The sequence below is a fragment of the Triticum urartu genome, chromosome 3A, assembly GCF_056163025.1.
Source record: "Triticum urartu cultivar PI428250 chromosome 3A, HENAU_Tu73, whole genome shotgun sequence".
NCBI lineage: Eukaryota > Viridiplantae > Streptophyta > Magnoliopsida > Poales > Poaceae > Triticum > Triticum urartu.
Window position 1 is genome coordinate 131,345,812 of NC_141875.1, and position 13,125 is coordinate 131,358,936.

Consider the following 13,125-nt stretch of genomic DNA (forward strand, 5'->3'; position numbering starts at 1 on the left):
GAGTTGGAGTCGGTGTTACTGCTGAAGTTACTCCCACTGTGGCTAGTCTGATACTAGCTAGTCGTCTATGATATACTAGCTACATCACCAAGAGCATGCATGGTTAATAATACAACCAAGGGTCGGCTTTAAGAAGTTTCCATGTCATATACAGCCAACCTCTTAGCGGGCATGTACAACAATAAGTTTTATATATGTACTAGTTTATCAATAGTTGGTCCACCTTACATCCTCACAAAGTGTCTTGGGTCTCGTGTTGCAGCTGGCTCTACTAACCAAGAGCCCGCTTCTCTTCTCTTTCCTCCAACTAATAAGCACATATATATATTATTCTATTCCTTATAGCCAGACTACCCACAGTGGGAGTAACATAGGTAGTAACATCACACATATCTAGATAAAATAGATGATGTGGCAAGCAATAAATGAAGAAATGGAGGTAAGTGGATATGTGTGGTGTTACTACCTATGTTACTCCCACTGTGGGTATAGTCTTACTATAGTATGAGACTACCCACAATGGGAGTAACATAGGTAGTAACATCACACATATCTAGATAAATTAAGTAGATGATGTGGCAATCAATAAATGAAGAAAGAGAGGAAAGTAGTAACATAGCTAGTTACTAGTAGCATGAGTAACATCACATGTACATATCAAGGCAAGATGTGTCTATAGCCTAATAAATGAAGTGTTGCATGTTACCACACATATATGTTACTCCCCACTATAGAGGTAGTAACATAGACTAGTAACACATGGGCATGTTACTAGTCTATGTTACTACCCATTGTTGCTAGTCTGAGTAACATCGCACATCTCAAGGCAAGATGAGTCTATAGCCTAATAAATGAAGTGTTGCATGTTACTAAACATATGTTACTCCCCACTATAGAGGTAGTAACATAGACTAGTAACATTCTATGTTACTACCCATTGTCGCTAGTCTTATCTCACTCTATTGTGTACTTACTTGCTCTAATGCATAGTATCATAGAGTAGCTAGTATCATATGTAGTACTTTATTTGTATTGTCATGCATGACACATAGTAGCATAACATTTATTATGATATGGTTTTATGATATGATACTTAACCTTCTCTTTCTTCATTTAATTAATTCTATGACAACTCATCAAAATTGCCTAGTTGTCATGGATGATACTAGCTATGATACCCCCTTACTATCAGCCTAGCAAAGGTGTACATATCATTTGTGCGTCGCTTTGTGAGTTTTCATCCGCTTGTTCAAGAAGCGGGGAGAACTTTCAAACATTTCGGCCGCGAGGTGCAGCCACTGGCGTAGGCCTAGTTGGTATTTTAATTACAGAAAATTCAGATGGAGTTCGGACATCATCAAAATCGATGTGTGCCTGTGGCGTGCTCTCACGACCCCGTGGAGAAAAATCGGTAAAATTTGGCACAAGTTTTGATGACCGCTCCTTCCATACCGGAGCATCTCACATGAAGGATCATGGTTTTCCAAAATGAGACGTGTCAATTCAAACTCCTGTGGTCGGTGACTTCATCGTTTGGCCTCATAAAAATTTCCACGGTACGCAATCACCATTATACCACGGGTTTGATTTTCTAGCGCATTTCAGGTATCTTAGCTATATTTAAGACACTTTTTTAGATTAACGTGCATTTTGTGCATAAAAATAAAATTACAACCGGAACTGCATGTGCTGTCGAAAGGTATGAGGATCGCCGTTCGATCTGGCAGCATCCAACGGTGCAGACAACGTACGATCCGTGGGGTTGGGTTTTGGCCAATCAGAAAGCACGACTCAGATCGTGGGCGGGGTGGCGGGGTTTGGTCGACACACGGCTTTCATCAACGAACCGTGTGATATTCGCAAACCAAATTGCATATTTTGGTTCACACATACTGTAGTGAGATCGATTGAGTGTGCTACCTCTATGATATAATAGTAATAATAATAATAACAACAAAAAACAGTTCATATTCATTGCCTGAGCTGATAGCATATCAAGGTCAACATATTAACGGTTCTTACATCAACAGAAAACCGGGCATAACTCACAAATTCAGTACACGCGACAGTTCTAAATTGAACGAATTAAGTTGCAGGGTAGGCATAAAGACTAGTCTTACGGCTTAATTCCCATGTACATGGGGAAACTGGGATCATTAAGTTGACCCCAAATGAACTTGGGGTTTTTGATGATTTTACGCTTCTCTGTTGCACTAGTGTGTGATCCCTTGGCTGGCAACTCATCAAATTCATCATACTCGTCCTGATCGGAACATCATTGACACCCAGTACCCTTCTCTTCCCATGCATCGCTAAATGGCCGTTCTTATGCAAGGAGTCTTCCACAAAGAAAATCTAGGTAGCATCACTGGAAAGAATGAATGGGTCCGCGTGATATGCCATCGTTGTCCTATTAACACAAGTCTTCCTGTACTCATCAATCCTTACCTGACCAAGAGAGATCCATGCGCACCTGAATAATGCCACCTTAACTTTCACATAGTCAAGCTCCCAAATCTCTTTGATGGTTCCATAGTATATTCTTTTATCAGCTTCATTTACAGTCATGCATTCTATTCGAACAGAGCTATTCTAATACGAGGTCTTCTTATCACGTTCCTCAGTGTAGAACGTGTATCCATTTATGTCATATGCTTGGTACGTCAACACTGTAAGTGATGGCTTTTGTGCCAACCACGTAGCAATGTCATAGATGGATCCTTGTGCCAAACGATTCTTCAGCCATTCGGCGTACTTCTTAGTGTGCTCCTTCATCTCCACTTCCGATGAAGGCACCATTGGTAAGAAGCTTTGGCATATCTCCGCCAAGTGTTCTTCGGTATAAGCAACGAGAATTGGGTTGTTAAGCAGTACCGTTAAATGGGCTTTCTCTGCCAATTCTCCAGGTGCAGCCATTTGCATGCCAGCAAGGACCGGCTTACCTTTCGGCCTTCCCTCGTGGAGAGAGAGGGGCAAACCTATAGGTCTTTGTTTCATGTATTCGGTGCAAAACTCAACCACCTCCTCCGCGGTATAACCTTGTAGGATGCTTTCCTATGGATGGTTTCGGTTCCGACAAAAGCGCTTCAGTATTCCCATGAACCGCTCGAAGGGATACATGTTGCAAAGAAACACAGGACCACAATACTTTATCTCATCGACAAGGTGCACAGTGAGATGGACCATGACATCAAAGAATGACGGTGGGAAAAACATCTCTAGGTTGGACAATATTCACTGGTGCGCGTCGGTCCTAAAAAATGGTTTAAAACCCCTTTCCGCGACGACATTTGGAACCGTCGGCAAGTGAGTGTGGGTGATAGGGGGTCCTTCCCACACGACCCAGAAACCGTCGGGGATATGCCCTCCTGGCACACACATTCGGCAAAATGAGGTTGTGTGCAACCGGCGAGCAGTCAAATACGGAAATATGTACATCAGAGCTAAAAAATACAATTATATGGTGAAATTGTTTCTGGTCGCAAGTACATCCCACACAGTCAGTCCCCGCTAAACGTTTCCGTTCTTATGCACATCCCACACAGTCGCTCCAAGGAAAACGTTTTCATTCACAGGTACATCACACATAATTTTTTCCCATTAAATCATTTGCGTTATTGAATGTATCACACACGGTCCGTAGAAGAAACTGTATGGGAAAGGCTGTCCATCACACACAGTTTTTGTGTGGTAAATGTTTGCGCAAGGTGGCCTAACGCAAACAGTTTTCAAGAGAAAGTCATGTGTGATTGTTCATTGATTCAACATGGTTTATTCCTAGAAACTGTGTGCGTTGCCTGAGGTCATCTCCCACGGTATTTTTTCAACAACCGTTTGCAATAGCAAAACACAATTAGCAGGCTAATTCGCCATTAGCAAGCTAATTATCCAATTATTCATAATCCATTTATTAATCTAATTGACATTTCATATTAAGCACACAATATATTTCATTTCCGTATTAAGGAAGCAGAATTTCATAATTGAAATACATCAGAGTACAACATGATATAGCTTCAGCACTCGGCTACCCCATTACACAAGTGCACCAACAACAAGTTCCACATGCAACATGTAGAACCTTTCGAAATTAGCATTATTGTAACATCTCAAATTTTCAATTTGAAATGTTATACATAGATCATCCATGCATATCATGTTTTATTGCTTTTCCGTTCCGTAATCCTCGAAATCCTAAGCAGCTCAAGGACCCTCGGAGAGAGTTGGGGATTTCCCGGTCTTCATATTTGATTCTTTTATCAAATAATGAAAAGAGGATTTGATTCTAATTATTTCTCTTCGAAAAATATTTCACATTAAAAATTAAAGAGAGGAGATAATATGACTTCTCCAAAATAAATGAAATATTGGAGGAAAAATATTAAAATCATTAAATTGTTTTTTATTGGATTTTATTCGGATTTTATTTGCATTAGAAAAATTGCATGTTTTTCAAAATTGCATTTTAGGGCCAAGAAAATGTTCATCTTGTTCTAAATATTTTATTTAGACGGTGAAAAATTGTTTTGGCATTTTTAGGTTTTTATTTATTTTTTTCTAGGATTTTATTTCGGTCGGCGAAGTTTTTTTTTTAAAAAAAGAAAAGATGTTCCGCGCCGACTGGGCCTAAGGCCCAGCCGCGCCAGGCAGCCGCCGCCGCCTCCTGCGCACGCGCTGCCGCCACCGCCGCCACTCGGACCGGAGTCCGAGTTGGACTCCGCCTCTGCCGCGCCTTGCCCCCTCCTCCAAGTCGCCGCCCCCGCCCCTTTATATACGTCGCCACCCCCGCCCCCAACACCACCACCATCGCCGCCAACCCTACCGCCCGTCGCCGCCGCCGCCAAGCCCCGCCGCCGCCGCCAAGCCCCGCCGCCGCCACCAAGCCCCGCCGCCCTCGTGAGCCGCTGCCCCACCTCTCGGAGCTCTCTCTCCGGAGGTAGCCGCCGCGCCCCGCCGCCGGTTTTTTTATAAAAACCGTTCGGCCTTTTTTGAAAACCCTAGATCCATTTTTTTTTCGGATTCGCCGATTTTTCTCGGTTCTTCCAGTTAGCGGACGTTCGTCCGTACGTTCGTTTTAACGAATGGCTTTCGCCCGTTAGTTACAGCTAACGAACGCTCGTTCGTTAGTCTGTTCGTGAGTTTTCTGTTATCGGATTTATTCCGCAATTTTTCTGATCGTGATTTCTGATCCGATCTTAGTTTCTGTTTATCTTTTCGCTCGTTTAACGGAATCAGGCGATTCAAGCGCCTGGAGTTTCGTCTCGAAACCCTCTTTCCGTTTAACCAACTCAAACAAGTTTTGCTACCGTAAAATTTGACCTAGTTTCAGATTAGTAAACGAAGCTTCTTTCTTTCGCCGTTTGAGTTTCGTTGCTCTGTTTGTTTTGATTCTTTTTGCGAACTGGAGTTCTTAATTTGAACTTTTTGGTCAACCTCTCTTATTTGAGTTTTGCTTGTGCATCGTTGCTTGTTTCTTATGTATGTTATTGTTTGCTTGCGATAGAATTCCCGGAGTGCGAAGCATGTTACTACGAGTCTCTAGGATTCGCGAATCGTCAGCAAGGCAAGTAACACTTTGATCATATCCCATTATTACCCAGTTTTTATGCATTAGTTCCAATCCTCAAACATTGCATGATTAGGATGTCATTAACTTGTGGGTTGGGAAGTAGTTGCTGAGGTAGAACCTATTGCCCTGTTATATTCAAACCCTTGGGAGTTACTTCTACGTATTGCTTATTGCTATGCTATGCTCGTAGACGTGGTTTGGGTTTGAGTGAAATTCATGTCAGATGTGAGATTGTTAATTAATGGTTCAACTTAAGGTGGCAACTTAATCAAACAACTGGGTGGATTGAGGCACCTGGGGAACCCAGTGTTGTCTGTTTTTTTGGAAATCCCGGGGTACCCGTGTGATCTTCCTATGGACCGCCACCCAGGCTCAAAGGGAACTGAGATGATTCATGCTAGAAACTTCCGTGTGCAGCCACAAGCTATTATGGGCTCTAGCATAGTTGAGTAAGTTACGTGAAGCTCTTGAAGAGGTAGATCAACAGGTAGTGGGTTTTGTAGGTTTGGTATGGTCTACCCGGAGTAGAGAGTTAACGTTTCTGAAAGACTGTGTCTCAGTCATCCGTTTCTCAAACACCATGTAGTGCGAGAAATCCAACGGAGGCGATCGAGTCTTGTGGGGAAAAGTGCGCAAACCTCTGCAGAGTGTACAATCTAATCATGGTTAGCCGTGTCCCCAGTTATGGACAATTCTTGAGTATCTAGTACTTGGGTTATCACATGTATCTCACCATGCTTAATTAATACTGTTGGGATGTTAATTCACTTTAATTGGGATTGAGTTGGGGATACCTTCTCAATGATGTTTCAACCACCATGATAGTAAAATTAAAATCTATTCCGTTGTTCTAGGCAAAAATTGGCTTTTCGCAAAACTACAACCATACAGCTTTCCACCAGCCATATATGCATGTAGTGATAGCATTATTCTGTTTCTGCTCTACTGTGTTATATTGCCAGCATATTCCATGTGCTGACCCGTTTTCGGGCTGCAACGTATTATGTTGCAGACTTTTCAGACAAGGAGTAAGGTTCGTTAGGTCATTGCCGTGCATCTCAGCTATGCCGTTGGAGTTGATGGCCTCACTTTATCTTCCAAGCCTTCCGCTGTTATTGCATTAGATGGCCTTAAGCCATATTATTGTAACAAGTTCTCTTTGGAGACATTCGATGTAATAGTGTGTGATTACTACTCTGTTATAAATCCTTCGAGTACTGTGTGTGTCAGCATTACCGATCCAGGGATGACACTGAAGCACAAAGACTTGACCATCTGAGGTCGGGTCGCTACAATTATAGACGGTATATAGACAGATGCATCTCATCTAGAAAACTGCTGAAGCGAAAGGCGAATATTGAGTCTTCATTCATGTTGAAGGTCTTTGCAACTTTAGGCCAGTGCCTGTGGATGATTGACCGTCCGTCCTTTGTCCTCTTCAGGAACACTTCAATATTGAACCGTGGGTGTTGTATGAAAACCTTCCTCGCCTCCTGACCATAGAGGTGGTTTGAGAGGTAATCATCAGTGAACTGCTTTGGAAAGGCTTGAAAACAAGGATGTGCATAAATATCTTCTCTATATTGGAAATGGGGCAAAGGAATAAAAAGGCAAGGTATAATAGTTAGTACCATCTTGTAGTGAACTGATGTCTTCTTCATTGTGCAGACAAAGATCTTGTTGTTTTTTGTCGCTAATTTCTTTATCCTAACAATCTTTCTGAGTTTCTTGATTTGATTGATATTCATGGACAACTCATTTCCCCATATGCAAAAAGGGTCGAACAGTGGGTCAAAACCTCTGACAACAGGACCTACATGTGCAAGACCAAATTGTTAAAAACCAAAATATTAGAATGGTTCTTGCAGTTGCACAATAATGTGCTATTAGACAACGGACCATGCACATGCTAACCTCGATTGTAAACCTCAGTGCTTCCCATTGTTTCGCTGCAACACATATAAGGTAGTTAGTCATCAGGTTAAGTAAGGGTTCGCATGCTATCAGTAAAATATGTTGATGAAAAATAATCATATTGCAGATTCATCAGATTAATTGAAGCCACACGGAAAACCCATTTATCCAAACTAAGCATGGTTAAGAACTAGGAAATATAGCACTTGTATATGTTTCTCATGTATTAAGTGCAGCCAAATTCGATTTATTCCTCACATGCACAACCATACAAAATTCTACCCATGACAATTGGACATCACATTGCAGAATTGAACCAAGCAGTTAACTAAACACCACAACAAATGAATCAAACATTAACTGAGCACCACATTGCACAATATAACATACTCCTAATAAAAGATCAGACAGTTAACCAAACAGTTAACTATAGCCAATTGTAGCAATTGTATTTGTTTCTCATGTATTTACTACAACCAAATTCAATTTATTCCTCACATGGTATACGATAACAGAATGCACCCACAATTTTGTAAAGATAAATTCAATTTATTTCTCACATGGAAGACAATACAAAATTGCAGCCTGAAGAATTGAACATCACATTTGCAGAATTGAACCAAACAGTTAACTGAAGACGACAACTATTTAACAAAACAGTTAATAAGTGAGCACCACACTGCATGACATATTGAACATATACACTAGAGCAACAGATTGCATGGTAAAATTAGATAGCACAATTCACTAGAATTTGTGAAGGAAAGGTAGGAGCAACACACGCAACGGGTAAACCGAGCATGCTTAACCGGCGTAGCTAGCAAATGGCAAGGTGCCCCTTCAAGATCTGGGGGTCGGCACGAATGGGAGCCATCGCGACCTCATCCGCGCATGCGGCCGCGATTTGCTTCTCCGCTGCCAAATGCTCCTTGAGGTCCTGGCTATACTGCATGCACCATGTCTTAGGCCGGCGCTTATTTGGTGGAGGGGTCGGTGATTTAGGTGGAAGGTGTCGCGCTCACGCCGGCGATAGGGGCATGTGGGATGTGGAAGGAGGAGGAGGATGGGGGTCGGGTGTGGATTACCTGCCTAGATAGGCAAGGCCGAGGAGCGTGAAGGAGGGTCGCCGGCGCTGCAAGCAAGGAGTGAAGGTTTCAACTTGGAAAGGAAGGCGGAAAGAGAGGAAATGTGGCTTTTGGTAAGGGGGAGGGGCGGTGTCGTGGGTTTGTCACGGCAGATGTCCTTGTGAAAGGACTTAGTCATGGAGCCATCGCTACGGGTTATCTCAAAGGGGTTAAACCGGACAAGGGGACACGGGGATTTTATACTAGTTCGGCCCCTTCAAGGAAGGTAAAAGCCTACGTCTAGTTGTGATTGGTACTGCCAGGGTTTCGAAGGCCAGGGAGCGAATCCGCTTTGTCTGGCTCTCGAGTTGTTGTCTGTCCTTAAACCGTGGCCGGGTCATCCCTTTATATACATAGGTTGACGTCCGCCGGGCTACAGAGTCCCGAAGCCGGATCATAAACGTATCCGGTTCGGTCTCTATCCTTCCTATCTTATAATACAAGTTATATGACTAGGTCGGTTTACATTTACAGGCTTTAACCCGCCTTTGGGCCTTGGGCCTTTGTGAAGCGCCATCATCCTTGCATCTTCATGGGATTCTAATCTTCAAGGAGTTAACCCGGATATACAAGGCCAGTTTACATCCAGTAGTAATATCCCCAACATTAGGCCCCAGATTGGTTTGAACTTGTTCATGTCAATCTTCTTCACTTAGAAAAATCCTTCCCTCATATCTTCACCTTGATCTTGTAAACCGCCGTGACGTCATACTTCTAGTTTATGATAGACCGCCCTGACATCATCTATCCGTTGATGTCGATGATTACCTTCATTTAATGTGTATTCAGTCACCGAGGCGACACTTTTATTAATTTATCCATTTTTGGGCTCCTTGATTCTTACACTTGCCGTTTTATCGCTTTCCCTTATAAATAGGGGCAGAGGATCCCTTTCTTTTCTTTCTGCTGCCCATTCATCTCTTCTTCTTCCTCTCGACGACCCCGCACTCGAGTGCCGCCGTCATCTTCGGACCTCGCCTCTGCTTCGCCGTCGGCCGCTGCATCAACCTGTTCGCACCAGAGTTCCATAGCGCCCTTCCGCTGCTTCCATGGTCGCAGTAAGTCCTTTCCCCCTTCTTTCCTAGATCCATTAGGGTTTCCTTGCTCTTCGCTGTTCTTGAGGTTCATCAGAGCTTTAGGTGTTGTTCCTCTTTGGCCTTTAGGTGAATACATCGTACCTGACGTACTCCTTGCCGTAGCTAATCTTCTGCTATCACCACAAACCCTTATGCGCAAAGAACTGATCTAGTCCTTCATAAGTTGCTTCGGTTCTTCACCCTTTCTAGATCCAATTATTTTTACTTTTCTGTCTTATCTTAGATCCGAAAATTCCACATACCTCTGTGAAATCTGTTTCTCCTCACACCATCATAGGCGATTTAATTTTGTATAAGCAATCTATACCATTAGCCCTCTGATAAACCAGAAGAGCCTTTTACCTCCATAATTATGTTCCGGTTTAACAGTGTCTGAGTACCCCTGTCGTGGTACTACCTTTTATGCATTATTGCATTGATCTCCGGTTTATGCCATGTCACCTATCAGTGCATATTTTACTCCCTTGCATCTTGTATGTTATCCTGTGTGATTTATAAACTGGCCTTTTGTTTCCAGCTCATTTGTTCCATGATGGCCAAGCAATTCACCGCTTGCAACTGGGCTCGTTCCCGGGTCACAGAGGAACAATTGAATGATATGGTCAGCATTGGCACTTTGGCTAAGAAAACTGAAATCAAATGGCGAGTTCCAGGAATAGAAAATCCTCCAACCCCAAGGCAGGGTGAGGTGGTTGTCTTTGTTGACCACATAGGCCGTGGCTTCAAACCGCCAGGGTCAAAGTTTTATCAAGATGTGCTTGCCATCTTCCAACTTCATCCTCAAGATATTGGTCCCAACTCGGTCTCCAATTTATGCAACTTCCAGGTCTTCTGTGAAGTATATGTACAAGAAGAACCAACCGCCAAGCTGTTCCGAGACTTCTTTCATTTAAACCGGCGCACAGAATTTGTAAATGGCCCTAACACTGAACTTGGGGGTGTCTCAATTCAAAAGCGGAAAGAGGTTGAATTTCCTCATGCCAAATTGCACAGCCATCCAAAGGAATGGAACCAAACTTGGTTTTATTGCAGAGATACATCCCCTGAAGATGAAAATCCCCTCCCCGGCTTTCGTGATCATAGACTATCCAACACCCATCCAATGCCACAACGCCTGAGTTCTTCAGAAAGGGCGAAATATGCCCCTCAACTCGCCAAACTCCGGGCCTTTATGGTGAATGGTTTAACAGGCGTGGACTTTGTGCGCTGTTGGATATCCTGGAGTATCTCGCCACTAAGCCGGTGTTCTGGTTTAATGTGTGAATATACCGGTGAGGTTGATGACCCTCAACGCCATTGCAACCTTCAATTATCTGAGGAAGAAGTCACTGAAGGTGTAAAGAAGATTCTGAATGAATCGGAACTGGCTTGTAGTCAAACCGGTCTGAGTCCCTTCTATGCCAAGAACAAACCGCCTGCTGTAAGCATCATACTTCCTTTTCACCTCTAATATTTTTAGCTTATGCAACCTGTAATCCTTCTTCTTGTGTATGTAGGGTGATGACCCCTTCTATAAACGGAAAACCATAGAGAAAGCGGCAAAGCCGACTGGGGATAAGGTGGTCAAGCCATCCCGCCCCAAAACCAAAGCCGTAAAACGGACGTCAAAACGGAAAACGGCTGACCGAATCAACATGGAGCTTGATGATGACATTGATGATCCAGAAGTTGAGGTAGAACTTGACTCACTTGGCTCTTTTCATGCATCTCATTAACAATGATCTTCCTCAGGAGGACGCAGAAGCTATTCAAGCTGATGATGTAGAGGTAATTACCCTTTCCTCCGGTTCAGACTCTATGCCAACACAAAAAACTCGCCAAGCAGTCCGGAAAGTAAGCTTTTCTCATCCTCTTGCTCACTTGGATCCAACATTTATTTTGAAGACTCAACAACATGAAGCTCGCCGGACAACCCGGCACATTGGCCAGCAGGTCACTTCAGCCGGTTTACCTGATACCCCGGTTCAGAAGCGCCGGTCTAAGGTCTCTCCTACTTTTGACCATTCTTACCCCAAGGCAGGTTATTTCAGACAACCTCTTAATCCGTCCGATTCAAATTATCAGGTGACACCTCCTTCATCTTCTGGTGAATCGATAGCAACTCAACTCCCCCCTTTGAAAACTGTGGCTGGGTAAGTTGTAAAAACCTTTCCTTTCAATGCGTCATAAATCCTTTGAATAGGATGTTAATCCTCTTTTATTCTGTTTGCAAGGACAAAGCCAGACCCAGTAAGAAAGCTCAGGTCACCAATCCGCCCGAAGATCCGGTCGCCGAAGAAGAAGAACCAAGAGGTGAACCGGAAAAAACTTATGAACCGGAAGGCCATCATCCTGAAGCTACTTCTGATGACCCGCCCCTTCAAGGCCAAAATACTGATGAGCCAACAGATGTTGAGCCTGCCGCGCCCGATGCTGAACCGGCAGAACCAAACCGGGCTGGTCCGGTGAAAGATGCTGAAATTCCAATATCACCAACCAAAAACCCTGAAGGCCAAGGTGATGAAGTTATTATTACTGGAATAGGCCATAGCTCTCCTGGCCATCCTGTAGTTTTGGCTCAACATAGTGCCAAATAAGAGCAGGCTGCTAGAGAAAAAGGCAAATGGAGTAGTGATTTGGCAAGTTATGCTCATCTCAACACAGATGAGCTTCACTCTGGCATCTTGGATTGCTTGCACGCAAACCGGGATTATGAAGCCGGTTTGGTAAATTTGATGAAGGAGCGATATGAGGTATCTTCTTCCTCCTTTGTATCTTGATTCACAGTCTGAAAATGCTAGCCCAAATAACCCCCAAGGGCCGGGTTATAATGTGAATCATAACCCGGGTCTTCGTAGCACTTTAAGCCACTGATAAGAACCATATTTACCCTTTAGCAAATAGATAGCTTTCTGCCGCGTATCCCCCAAAGGCCGGTTTAACTCTAGCAAGTTAATCCGGGTTTTAATCCAGGCATCCGTTTTTGAATCAACATACATTAGCCCCCAAGTGTCAAGGATAATGTTTACATTGTTCTGGAGACTTGTATAAACTGTAGAAATTTAGAGCAAATAGGCATTAGCCCCCAAGCACGAAATGCATAGCCTGTTATGCGATTTGTACTTAAAATATGTACGTATCCTGTCATTTGATATATCTTCAATGTTTGCAGTCTGATCTGAGGAATAAAGAGGCCCGAAACATTGATTTGCAAAACAATGTGAAGTCCCAACAAGAAGAAGCCACTAAAACCAAAGAGGAGCTGACGAAAGCCCTAACCGCCATGGAAAAACTCAAAGAATCTTTCAACAAAGACCGCGCTGAATGGGAGATCGGGAAATCCAGTTTAATAAAAAGTGCCGAAGACGCCAAGGCTGCCTTGAAACCAGTTGCAGAGGAACTGGCTGGTTTGAAACGGCAAATTAACGCCATGACTTCTGCA